We start from the raw sequence: 13,716 nt of genomic DNA on the forward strand, positions 1-13,716 counted from the left end.
TGATGACTCCTTGCTGTCCTCAGTCCACTTGGTCGTGCTGCTGCTCCAGTTTCAACTGTTCTGCCTGCGGCTATGGAACCCTGACCTGTTCATCYGACGTGCTACCTTGTCCCAGACCTGCTGTTTCAACTCTCTAGAGACTATAGGAGCGGTAGAGATACTCTGAATGATCGGCTATGAAAAGCCAACTGACATTTACTCCTGAGGTGCTGACCTGCTACAACCACTGTGATTATTATTATTTGACCCTGCTGGTCATCTATGAACATTTGAACATCTTGTCCATGTTCTGTTATAATCTCCACCCGGCACAGCCAGAAGAGGGCTGGCCGCCCCTCATAGCCTGGTTCCTCTCTAGGTTTCTTCCTAGGTTCCGGCCTTTCTAGGGAGTTTTTRCTAACCAGCGTGCTTCTACACCTGCATTGCTTGAGGTTTGGCATTTTAGGCTGGGTTTCTGTACAGCACTTTGTGACATTAGCTGATGTAAGAAGGGCTTTATAAATAAATGTGATTGAAATTTGATTGATTCAGGTATATGCCCAACTTTTTTGCAAACTCAGAATCCTATTGCAGCTGGTTACCTTATAATTGTACATTGAATCATATATTGTTTTTACAGTACAGGAAAACAACAATGACTTCATCCKAYATGACACCCTATGCCCTAAATAGTGACAAGGCCCAAAGGGCTCTGGTCAAAAGTAGAGCACAATATAGGGAATAGGGTGCCATTTGGGATGCGCTCAACATCCATGGAAGCCTATTGATTTCCAACAATAACGACAACAACATAAACTTAGGCTCTGAGTGGTCCCCTAAGGCACAGGCATTCATGGCAGCCGCCACTGTGGTTGTTTCCCTGGGATAATATGCATTGTATAATGACTATAGTCAMTGGCACATGAGAACCTTTGCTGCAGAACGGATGTGCTGCTTCCTTACAGCTGTGTTTCTCAGGAGCCTCTCTCATCTCATCTCTCCTCAGTGGCTCACTCACTAGGCCAGAGGCTCTCTCTCGCTCTCTCTAACTCACTCACAATTTATAGCACTATTACAGCAGACTACAACCACAGTTTTACTGCATTAATTTACAGTAATCGTAAAAGATTCATCACCTTTTCTAAAATAATGGGTCTTACAAGGTACACGTTAGGCATACCTTCTACAACAACAACCGTTGCCACAGATGCAATCGTTCGGTGGCATTKGGGATTATTTTTGATGATTTTCCAACAGAGCATGTTCCCACAGACATTTAAAGGGATGGTCGCTATGGAAGAGAGCCCATTTGGTCTCTGGGCCTCAAGGTGACATTGAGCCTCCACAATAACGCAATGGCGGCATGCTACTAAACACCGTTTTATGTATCCTTCATTTATCCAGTTGAGTTCCATTACGATATGAATCTATTTTTCAATCCTGTTCTCTGACCAAGAGGTAGCAGCATAAACACCGATAGCATTTAAAAACAGTACGACCATTGTGTTCGTCAGGGTGTCACCCTCACGATGACTACAATTATGSAGTTCATTGGACTCCTCCATCAGACAGTAAACAGAGATCTGAAGTATTCAGTGGTTCCTCCACTACAAAGACAGAAGCATCATCATTTATTTAACGCATCACCTCCCATCACAGTTAGTTCACAGTAGGAGGCGTCACAGATGAAGCATATTAAGCCCATCAACAGTTCCATTGGAGCTCTCTCTCTCGTTCACCATTTTTACGTTCCTCTTTCTTTGTGTGGCTCCCTCCTGTCTGTCTTTATCTCTCTCAGTCCCCCTTTTTCTATTCTCTGTCCTTCCTTTTGCTCTGTCCCCTCTCTTCCGCTCACTCTCACTGTATCTCTATCTTTCTCCCCCTATTTTATCGCTTGTCCCTTTTTCACTATCTCTTTTGTCTCTTCCCCCTCTCACCCCTCCTCTCCCAGTCAGATATATTAGATTGAGTGAGGAGCAGTGTTCTAGACTTCCTGACGTGGCTTGGCTGGGGGGCGGTGGGAGGGACCCTGTGAGTAGACATCACGTGTGAGTTTTATTTCTGCCTCAGTAGCTTCTGGAGTTGTTTGGACCTCAGTGTGATCATAACTCACGCACAGCAAGACCACCCTCTGACCCTCCACTGGCCTGGCCCTCCACTGCCCTGTCTCACCCCGCTGGGAGAGAGATGGAGAAAGAGAGAGAAAGYAGGAGGGAGGGAATAAGAGAGAGAGAGAGCTAGAGAAAGAGAGAATGAGTGAGAGAAAGAGAAACAGAGAGAGAGAGAGAGCATACAAAATTATAAAATACATGTACACAAACTTAAATTGTGCAGTTAAAATGAGCAAAAAACACACATATTTATTTCCGCAGAGCCGTGGGGTGAGAATGGGATGTATATACAAATGAATTGGCGAGGGCACTAGAACAGTCTGCAGCACCCGGCCTCACCCTACTAGAAACAGAAGTAAAATGTCTACTGTTTGCTGATGATCTGGTGCTTCTGTCTCCAACCAGGGAGGGCCTACAGAAGCACCTAGATCTTTTGCACAGATACCGTCAGACTTGGGCCCTGACAGTGAATCTCAGTAAGACAAATATAATGGTGTTCCAAAAGAGGCCAGTTGCCAGGACCACAAATATAGATTCCATCTAGACACTGTTGCCCTAGAGCACACAAAAAACTATACCTACCTCAGCCTAAACATCAGCACTACAGATAACTTCCACGAAGCTGTGAACAATCTAAGAGGCAAGAGGGGCCTTTTACGTCTTCAAAAGGAACATAAAATTTGACATCCCTATTACACGGAACCCAAAAACCGGCTGCGCGRGTGCACTATCGTGCATAAATGTATTTTGCCCCCCCACACCAAACGCGATCACGACACGCAGGATAAAATATCAAAACAAACTCCGAACCAATGACATTCATTTGGGGACAGGTCGAAAAGCATTAAACATGTATGGCAATTTAGCTAGTTAGCTTGCACTTGCTAGCTAACTTTAATTTGTCCTATTTAGCTAGCTTGCTGTTGCTAGCTAATTTGTCCTGGGATATAAACATTGAGTTGTTATTTTACCTGAAATGCACAAGGACCTCTACTCCGACAATTAATCCACACATAAAACGGCCAACCGAATCGTTTCTAGTCATCTCTTCTCCTTCCAGGCTTTTTCATCTTTGAACTTATATGGTGATTGGCATCTAAACTTTCATTGTATTACCACGACAACCGGCAACAAAGTTCGTCTTTCAATCACCCACGTGGGTATAACCAATGAGGAGATGGCACGTGGGTACCTGCTTCTATAAACCAATGAGGAGATGGGAGAGGCAGGACTTTCAGCGCGATCTGCGTCAGAAATAGGAATGTCTTCTGTTTTAGCCCTTGGCAACGCAGACGCTCGCGCATGTGACGTGTCCGGTCTGGTCAGCATGTTAGGATCTGGCTAAAAATATTTTGAATCAGTTATAGAACCCATTGCCCTGTGGTCCACTCACCAACCACAAGAATTCACAAATTGGGACAAACACCAAATTGGGACTCTACATTCAGAATTCTGCAAAAACAGAATTAGGATAGTACCGCTAATTATCCAAATCCAGAAAAGAGCTGTTAAATTCTACCACCACCTAAAAATAAGTGATTCCCACACCTTCCATAACAAAGCCATCACCTACAGAGAGATTAGTCAAGAGAAGAGTCCCTTCAGCAAGCTGGTCCTGGGGCTCTTTTTACAAACACAGACCCCACAGAGCCCCAGGACAGCAACACAATTAGAACCAACCAAGTCATGAGAAAACAAAAATATAATTACTTGACACATTTGAAAGAATTAACCAAAAAACAGAGCAAAGTGGAATGCTATTTGGCCCTAAACAGAATACACAGTGGKAGAATACCTGACCACTGTGACTGACCCAAAATGAAGGAAAGCTTTTGACGTTGCATAGACTCCGTGAGCATAGCCTTGCAATTGAGAGAGGCAACCATATGTAGACCTGGCACTCGAAGGGAAGACATGCTATGTGCACACTGCCCACAAAATTAGGTGGAAACTGAGCTGCACTTCTTGACCTCCTGACAAATGGATGACCATATTAGAGACACATATTTCCTCAGATTACAACGACCCAAAACGAATTTGAAAACAAATCCAATTTTGATAAACTCTCATATCTATTAGYTGAAACACAGCAGCAAGATGTGTGCGCTATTCCCACATGAAAAGGGCAACCAGTGAAGCACAAACACCATTTTAAATACAATCTATATTTATTGGTATCCAATATAACATTTGAKATGTCTCTATTCTTTTGGAACTTTTGTGATTGTTCACTGTTTCTATGATTGTTTATTTAACCTATTTCACCTGCTTTGGCAATGTAAACATATGTTTCCCATGCCAATAAAGTCCTTAGAATTAAACTTAATTGAGAGAGATGGAGGGGAAGAAACACCAGCAAGGCCAGACACTTATTTTACTCTTGAGTGCTTTCGCTGTGTGTCTCATTTCATGYTATTTGTTTCCTTTATCTGAATGGAATTATTTTGTATTCCTGTCAGAATGAAATACTCAGACCCTCAAGTGCAATACTAGGGGAGTGTAGCACTGACCTAAATCACCATAAATCACAGCGGTAATCATAGAAAGTGCAGGAAATGGAAAATCGAGGCATATCCAATCAATATGTACACTAGAACATTATTCTTCTCACAAATATTTCCCTTTGAAGCAAACAATTCATGTTGGTTCATAGTATCTTCACCTTTCCCTCAATTACCACCCCACACATTATGATCTATAATTTCCCATTGCTGGTATAACAGCCCTACACGGTTGTTCAGTATGTCTGTTTTCGAAAACAATTTGTTATTTTTGACAGACTCTCTCATAACATGACAGACATATATTTCACACATTATGCTACATTCTCCATAATTGTAACGGCCATGTTAACACCAGAGGCGTATGGATGGTGTGAATTGGTAAGTCATATCTGTTGTGCGACTAAGGTGACAGAGACACTTTGGACATGACCAATCATTTCATTCTCAACAGGGAGGGAGGGGTCTGGCAGTGAATGCACCCAAACACTTGAATGCAGTAACACGACCGCTCGCATGAGCGCCCGCGCACGCGTACACACACTTCTCTCCATCCCCTCCAAATGAAAGACAACAGGCCTGACATGTAGAGACAGCCTTGACAAATACAATGGTGCCTGTCATGCCAAATAATGTCCCCCGACCAAATAGTGTCCCCCACTGGGTCTCAATGGGATTTGATAAACTATTAGTGACCGTTGCTATATCAACGGTGTGGTTACCTAACGATTCAAATTTTGTAGATCATTACAGCCTAAATTACGTTCTTTTCGTCATCTCTATGCAAACAAGGATGATTTCTGCGACAGTTTCGCTATTTAAACAAATTTTGTTTAGCTAATAAAATGAAAACATCAATTCAAACTACTTTTGGGTACCTTGTTAACAGTACAACATGAAATCCATGTCTTAAACTTTGCGTTCCGAAAATGTCAAAGAATATGTCTAATCTGCTTGACACATCAAAGTTACTTACCTTACAGGTCACAAAGTCAGCTAATTTCCACTCCATTCATATGCAAATCCATTTGATTCATACACTGSCTTGTCTGGCTGCCATGTTTTTATTTGAACCTGCCTCTCGATTATGATTCCTTTTTTTCTATCTCGCACAGCTCATRGGTACACCCTTGTGGTTGAATATATATATGCATCTATTGTAGGTSCTAGGATATAACAAATAATGTGGAACAAATAAATACCATCAAAGGATACCGTACAACTTACAATAATGAACACCTTGTGAAACAGCTGCGAAAACCAACCTGCCAATAATTAAGATTTTAATACATCAACTTTGATAGTTTTATAGTTTGTGTCATAGACTAAAATACTGAATTCTGGTGTGTGGAATATAGAGGTGGGTGCTTTGTGGGTGGGAGGTTCTGCCTGTCACTTGTTCTCAACAGGCAGCCAGTCTCGGAASGGGGACTTGGAAGAGGGAGACTGCAAAGTCCAGGGTGTTTGCAGAGCTAGTGTTTTTAGTTCATCTGTGTATCTCYCATATTATGTGCCCAGTATGACAGAGCAAAAAAAAAACATTCTTAGCAGATATTGACAACAACAGTAGCTGTAGATGATGTAATGAAAAGTTGGAGGGTGGTTGCTAATGGAGGACATCAGGTGGATCCACATCTGGGTGTTGGGCAGAACCCCTAGCTCCTGGAGAACAGGAGCAGAGTTAAAGATAACAGGGTAGGAGACAGKGGCGTAAACAAGTAAACACAGGTTACACTTTACTGTGAGAAAATTTGATGTATTAGTGCAGTGTTATAAATGGGAGATACTGTATGTACMTATGGCCAGCATGCATCTCGGTCAGCACAGCCTCCTTCTCCTCCGTAGTAAAAATCACTCTCCTGTGTGGCTGGCCATCCTTCCCCCGTAGGTAGATATAATTGCCTAACAAGTAGGAAGAGAAGAGTTGTTGAAATACTCAAGTCAAAGTACATTTGCACTGCTGTCTTTCTCTCTGTTTCTCTCTCTCWGTCTGTCTTCCCACCTCACTCTCCCTTTCTTTCTCACTCCCCCCCACTCCGTGTCTGTCTAGTGAAGACACKTAGTTAAGGGCARTTGGAATTACCATAATTGCTTACACCTATCCATTTGATTGATCAGGTTTAACTTATAGCTAGACACCACAATATGACAGACATAGAACTATATCAGTGAAGGCTGCCGAGGGGAAGACYGCTCATAATTATGTCTGGAATGGAGTCAATTGAATGGTATCAACCACATGGAAACCATTCCATTTACTSCATTCCAGAAATGATTATGAGCCATCCTCCCCTCAGCAGCCTCCACTGAACTARATYCAGTATATAGCTAGCAACTAGCTAGATTGAAAATGGTTGTTGAAAAATGGTTGTACATAGCCAAATCCGTCCAGTTATCTAATAGAAGTTAACTACTCAACGATACCCTGAATTGTGAATGTCTCTGAATGTTGCACCTCTTGTCGAGATCAGTGGTGTCTTCGTAGTACTGCGCCCGTTTGGAAAGATAAAAGAAAATCTCCTCGAGGGATACCATTGAAGTGCAAGCTACATGCAAACAGAAAACTACAATAACAGTTACAGTAGCTAGCTAGCTAACGTTAGCTAAATAAAACTGTCTGGCTAGCTAGTTGGATAGCTAGTTGGAAAAAGTACCCAGTTGTTATACTTGAGTAAAAGTATAGATACCTTAATAGAAAGTTAGTCAAGTAAAAGTGAAAGTGTTGATAATTCGTTTTACTTGAGACAGGAGACCAAGTGGAGACATAGGACGAGGTGGATAATTTTATAATAAGGCAGGTTTATTCAAGTGTAAAGATATTAGGCAAAGCCGTGCACGGCCCCTTTCTGTCAGATTCTTATGAAATCGTCGGAGAAGAGAGCCCCTCTAAGCAGTACATACAGATTATATAGACAACAAGCAAAGTAGGTTGATCTTGTCGTCTGGCCTTCCGATTGGTCGATCTGGGTCGTAGGTAGTCCTGTTCGGCCTGATGTCGACATTCCATTGGCTTTTCACACAGTTCTTTGTCCTATTCACATCCAAAGGCATCCTGCATGTGCGTTTGTTTTCACAGGCCCTATTCATGGGGGAGGGGATGTGTGTGTGGGTCTGACAAAGTAGAGGGGATGGGTGCATGTTGTGCCAAGAATAGCTTATGTTGAGAAGTGGTTAAAACAAGTTACCAGTATCTTATACAATTTCTTACAAAAGTCAGCCAGTAAAATACTACTTGAGTAAAAGTAAAAAATTATTTGGTTTAAAATATACTGTAACGACCCTGGGTTTATAAGCGCGGATATCGACTCTGCCGTTCGAGCATGCTTTTGCGGCACAGTCGATAGRGRGCCGGACCTCTGGCTAGAAGGTCGAGGGTTCGAGACCTGCTCCCTGCRGTTTCATTACAATACTTAAGTATCAAAAGTAAATGTAATTGCTAAAATATGAATCCCTTAAAATTCCTTATATTAAGTAAAGACGGCACCATTTTCTTGTTTTAAAAATGTACGGGTAGCCAAGGGCTTTTCAAAATATTAATTTGTGTTTAGAGAGTCCGCCAGGCCAGAGGCAGTAGGGATGCCCACGTGTTCTCTTGATAAGTGCGTGAATTTGACCATTTTCCTGTCCTGCTAAGCATTCAAAGTGTAACGAGTGTTTTTGGGTTGTCAGGGAAAATGCATGGAGTAAAAAGTACTATATATTTTTTGGGGAAATTWGTGAAGTAAAAGTAGTCAAAAAAAGAAATAGTAAAGTAAAGTACAGATACCCCKAAAAATAACTTAAGTAGTACTTAAGTATTTTTACTTAGGTAACTTACTTTACACCACTGCTAGGCAGGCTGACGTAAATAAGTACATTAGCTAGCAACGTCAATCTAAAAACTGCTTAAATGATTTATTCCTAGTTAACAATATTTACTTATATAAAGACAAATAAATAGTTAAGAAAGAGTGTTCTCTTTCCAGTCATTTCGGTCCWTTGAAGCAGCAGGTTGTCACTTTCAAAAACACCGTCCTTGGAGAGCAAATCTGAGGTAATAATTTTGCACGGACTGAGCAAGCGTTTATGCGGTGAAATAGAACTAGAACTGCCCGCATRCTCCTTCCTTATGACACCGCTATGAGTTGTAATGGAGCCAAGCAACCAGAATAGCAACAGATGCTTTGGTTCATTATGTAATCCGGGAAGAATTTTGCAAGTTCTAGCAAAAGAAGCTAGAACTCATCGAATCCCATTGTGACGTAGAGGGGGACACTATTTGGCCGGGGGGCACTATTTGGCAAGACAGGCCCCATTAAAAAAAACTAGTGTGACAGGTCAGTCAAGGCCTCATTTCACCAAAGTGATTCTCTTCTTGAAGCACAGTTCTGTCCTACGGAACATTTGCTTCTCAATAAATGTGCCTTACTGCAAGGTGCCGGTGTGAAATAGCATTCTATTCAGCGGTTCTAGGTGAAAGACAAATATAAATGTAAGTACATTATAATGTGACCTATAGCAACCACTGTGTGGTATGGGATACTGACATATTGATATAGGCCTGCTGTAACAAATATGGTATTACTTCATAYTGGTCATGTAGGATATGTTTTGCTTGCATTCAGCAAACACAGGGTTCATGCTAGTACAGTACATCACTACTGTATAGTTCCATTTTTATAGTGTTTCATTTTCCCCAGCAACTGCATTGCATATTTTCTCTTCTAAAGGTCACAAAATGCATGATCATATCTTWAAAAATGTAGACCATGGATTTATATATAGCACCATGGCTCGTAAAAAAAAAAGGACTAGCGTGTATTTGAGTTTGCCTTTAATTTGCGTGTAAAGGTGGGCTGGGAAGTAGGCCAGGTGGCCAGGGACAGGCAGGGGATGGCACAGTACAGCTCGGCACAGTACATGGGGAAGGTAATCTGTTACATCTAGGCCTAGGTTGRGTCCAAAATGGCACRCTATTCCCTATATAGTGTACTTTAGAGCTCTGGTCAAAAGTAGCACACTAAATAGGAAATAGGGTGTCATTTGGGACTCAGCCTAATCTGCACTATACCAGCAGCCACCTCTGTGACTCACCATAGATAGAACTCCCATCCCATCTCACTAATAAAGCTCTATCATAGAAGAGATCCGTGGAGATTCCTCAGGGAGAGCAAGAATACTGACTAAAGCTTTGTTTGCTGATGTGTAAGAGAAGAGAAGTGATGTTTGTTTGTTTGTTTGTGTAGGATGATGTAGCCTAGCAGTGTAGCACATCTGGACTGACTGCTGATGCCACAACCATATTTTTCTGCATGAGAAAACTTCTACATAAACAAACCTACTTCTAGTGTGAAAGAAGGCTATAACTCCACATTTCCTATTCTTTTTTTTATGGCATAATTTCGAGTTCAAGTGGAGTGGGCTCTGGGGTTAAGGAATCCATTTCTGTAAGGGTTAGAAAGGTATTTGATTTGAAATATCAAGGGCGTTCCAACTCCTAGACGTGTTCCATCTCCTCTGCCTATTACCCAGAGTGCATCAGCGTGTCATTATGCCCGGCACAATGAGGAGAGAGGTGCCGGCTGGAACAGAGCTGCTCTGTAATGGTGCAGGGTTGTGATTGTAAATCCAGACTTGTCTGAAATCAATCACTGCAAAGGCAGAAGAGAGAGAGAGAGAGAGAGAGAGAGAGAGAGAGAGAGAGAGAGAGAGAGAGAGAGAGAGAAAAGCCCTAGCCCATCTCACCATCAGTGGACCATTAAAATTATGAGTGCATCCTGCAGTTCTTTGCACTTGCTCTGTCTCAGGTCCCAGACCTGAGGTGACACAGAGGGCATAGTCGGAGGGGAGGGTTAGGGAGGCGTAGGGTTGTGGTGAGTGTAGAGAGCGAGAGCACGCATCACTGAGGGGGGTGGAGGGCATTGATTTTTACAGCAGTGATGGCTATTTATGGCACCGCAGACGGTTTAACATCTAATCAGATCACAAGGAGTATTCTGCATGAGGGGGATGTCTCGTAATTGCATCAGGGGCCCCTTTGTATTGAAGTTGAGCTCAAATACCTTAATAATAATAATAATAAGGACACTGTAAAGCAAAGACAATCAAACATGCAACAACAAACAATGTATTTAAAAAAAACAAAGCTACACACATGAAGAAATATACTATGTATATACCGTGCCTATTCCGCTCCCCCATATTGCAATTTGTTCCACCAATAAGTGAGAAACCTACATGCAAAGTATAGACCATATTGTGTTCCCTACAGGTTATAGAAAAGAGCAGAAGCTCTGAACTATCTGTTCAGATGCCAGTCCTACCTACCAGTGAAGGCTGCTGAGGGGAGGATGGCTCATAATATTGGCTGAAATGGAGTATGGAACATTTGCTCTTTCAATATTTCTCCAGTAGGTTTCCTCAAGAGGAAAGCCTCTACTTCTATGTCAAAGAAAATAGAACAAAAACACGATAGTAAATACMACAGTAATGTCCTCAAAAACATTAAGTAAACACTATAGTATAGTACAGTCCGGAAAAACACTACAGTAAATACTACAGAATACTACAATCCACAAAAATGCTGCATTAATTACTATAGTATATAGTATAGTTATTTTACTACAGTATTTATACTATAGTTAACTGTAAATACTACAGTATACTACAGTGAATCCACTACAGTAAATATTACAGTAAAGTCTGCAAAAACGCTAAAGTGAATACTATATTCATTCCAGAGAGACATCAGGGATTGCAACGTGCTCTGCTTCACGGAAACATGGCTAACTCAAGAGACGCTAACGGAGTCGGTGCAGCCAGCTGGTTTCTTCATGCATCGCGCCGACAGAAACAAACATCTTTCTGGTAAGAAGAGGGGCGGGGGGGTATGCCTTATGATTAACGAGACGTGGTGTGATCATCATAACAACACACAGGAACTCAAGTCATTCTGTTCACCTGATCTAGAACTCCTCACAATAAAATGTCGACCGCATTATCTACCAAGGGAATTCTCTTCAATCATAATCACAGCCGGGGGCACTATTTGGCAAGACAGGCCCCATTAAAAAAAACTAGTGTGACAGGTCAGTCAAGGCCTCATTTCACCAAAGTGATTCTCTTCTTGAAAGCACAGTTCGGTCCTACGGAACATTTGCTTCTCAATAAATGTGCCTTACTGCAAGGTGCCGGTGTGAAATAGCATTCTATCAGCGGTTCTAGGTGAAAGACAAATATAAATGTAAGTACATTATAATGTGACTATAGCAACCACTGTGTGGTATGGGATACTGACATATTGATATAGGCCTGCTGTAACAAATATGGTATTACTTCATAGTGGTCATGTAGGATATGTTTGGCTGCATTCAGCAACACAGGGTTCATGCTAGTACAGTACATCACTACTGTATAGTTCCATTTTTATAGTGTTTCATTTTCCCCAGCAACTGTATTAGCATATTTTCTCTTCTAAAGGTCACAAATGCATGATCATATCTTAAAAATGTAGACCATGGATTTATATTAGCACATGGCTCGTAAAAAAAAGGACTAGCGTGTATTTGAGTTTGCCTTTAATTTGCGTGTAAAGGTGGGCTGGGAAGTAGGCCAGTGGCCAGGACAGGCAGGGATGGCACAGTACAGCTCGGCACAGTACATGGGGAAGGTATCTGTTACATCTAGGCCTAGGTTGCGTCCAAAATGGCACTCTATTCCCTATATAGTGTACTTTAGAGCTCTGGTCAAAAGTAGCACACTAAATAGGAAATAGGGTGTCATTGGGGACTCAGCCTAATCTGCACTATACCAGCAGCCACTCTGTGACTCACCATAGATAGAACTCCCATCCCATCTCACTAATAAAGCTCTATCATAGAAGAGATCCGTGGAGATTCCTCAGGGAGAGCAAGAATACTGACTAAAGCTTTGTTTGCTGATGTGTAAGGAAGAGAAGTGATGTTTGTTTGTTTGTTTGTGTAGGATGATGTAGCCTAGCAGTGTAGCACATCTGGACTGACTGCTGATGCCACAACCATATTTTTCTGCATGAGAAACTTCTACATAAACAAACCTACTTCTAGTGTGAAAATTTCTCCTATTCTTTTTTTATGGCATAATTCCGAGTTCAAGTGGAGTGGGCTCTGGGGTTAAGGAATCCATTTCTGTAAGGGTTAGAAAGGTATTTGATTTGAATATCAAGGCGTTCCAACTCCTAGACGTGTCTCATTCCTCTGCCTATTACCAGAGTGATCAGCATGTCATTATCCCGGCACAATGAGGAGAGAGGTGCCGGCTGGAACAGAGCTGCTTGTAATGGTGCAGGGTTGTGATTGTAAATCAGACTTGTCTGAAATCAATGCAAACTGCAAAGGGCAGAGAGAGAGAGAGAGAGAGAGAGAGAGAGAGAGAGAGAGAGAGAGAGAGAGAGAGAGAGAGAGAAAGCCTAGCCCATCTCACCATCAGTGGACCATTAAAATTATGAGTGCATCCTGCAGTTCTTTGCACTTGCTCTGTCTCAGGTCCAGACCTGAGGTGACACAGAGGGCATAGTCGGAGGGGAGGTTAGGAGGCGTAGGGTTGTGGTGAGTGTAGAGAGCGAGAGCACGCATCACTGAGGGGGTGGGAGGGCATTGATTTTTCAGCGTGATGGTTATTTATGGCACCGCAGACGGTTTAACAATCTAATCAGATCACAAGGAGTATTCTGCATGAATATATTGGCAATTTGTTCCACAATAAGTGAGAAACCTACATGCAAAGTAATAGACCATATTGTGTTCCCTACAGGTTATAGAAAAGAGCAGAAGCTCTGAACTATCTGTTCAGATGCCAGTCCTACTACAGTGAAGGCTGCTGAGGGGAGATGGCTCATAATATTGGCTGAAATGGAGTATGGAACATTTGCTTTTCAATATTTCTCCAGTAGGTTTCCTCAAGAGGAAAGCCTCTACTTCTATGTCAAAGAAATAGAACAAAACACGATAGTAATACACAGTAATGTCCTCAAAAACATTAAGTAAATACTATAGTATAGTACAGTCCGGAAAAAACTACAGTAAATACTACGAATACTACAATCCACAAAAATGCTGCATTAATTACATAGTATAGTAGTATAGTTATTTTACTACAGTATTTATACT

General features: G+C 41.9%; 1 non-coding gene across 1 annotated transcript; it reads left to right on the forward strand.

The window, feature by feature from the left end:
- The first annotated feature begins 10,952 nt into the window (after nucleotides 1-10,952).
- LOC111975215 (U7 small nuclear RNA) lies at nucleotides 10,953-11,007 on the forward strand. Its single transcript, XR_002878780.1, has one exon. It is a non-coding gene; the product is annotated as a U7 small nuclear RNA (small nuclear RNA).
- The last annotated feature ends 2,709 nt before the right edge of the window (nucleotides 11,008-13,716 follow it).

This window comes from Salvelinus sp. IW2-2015, linkage group LG15 (genome assembly GCF_002910315.2).
Source record: "Salvelinus sp. IW2-2015 linkage group LG15, ASM291031v2, whole genome shotgun sequence".
Classification (NCBI taxonomy): domain Eukaryota; kingdom Metazoa; phylum Chordata; class Actinopteri; order Salmoniformes; family Salmonidae; genus Salvelinus; species Salvelinus sp. IW2-2015.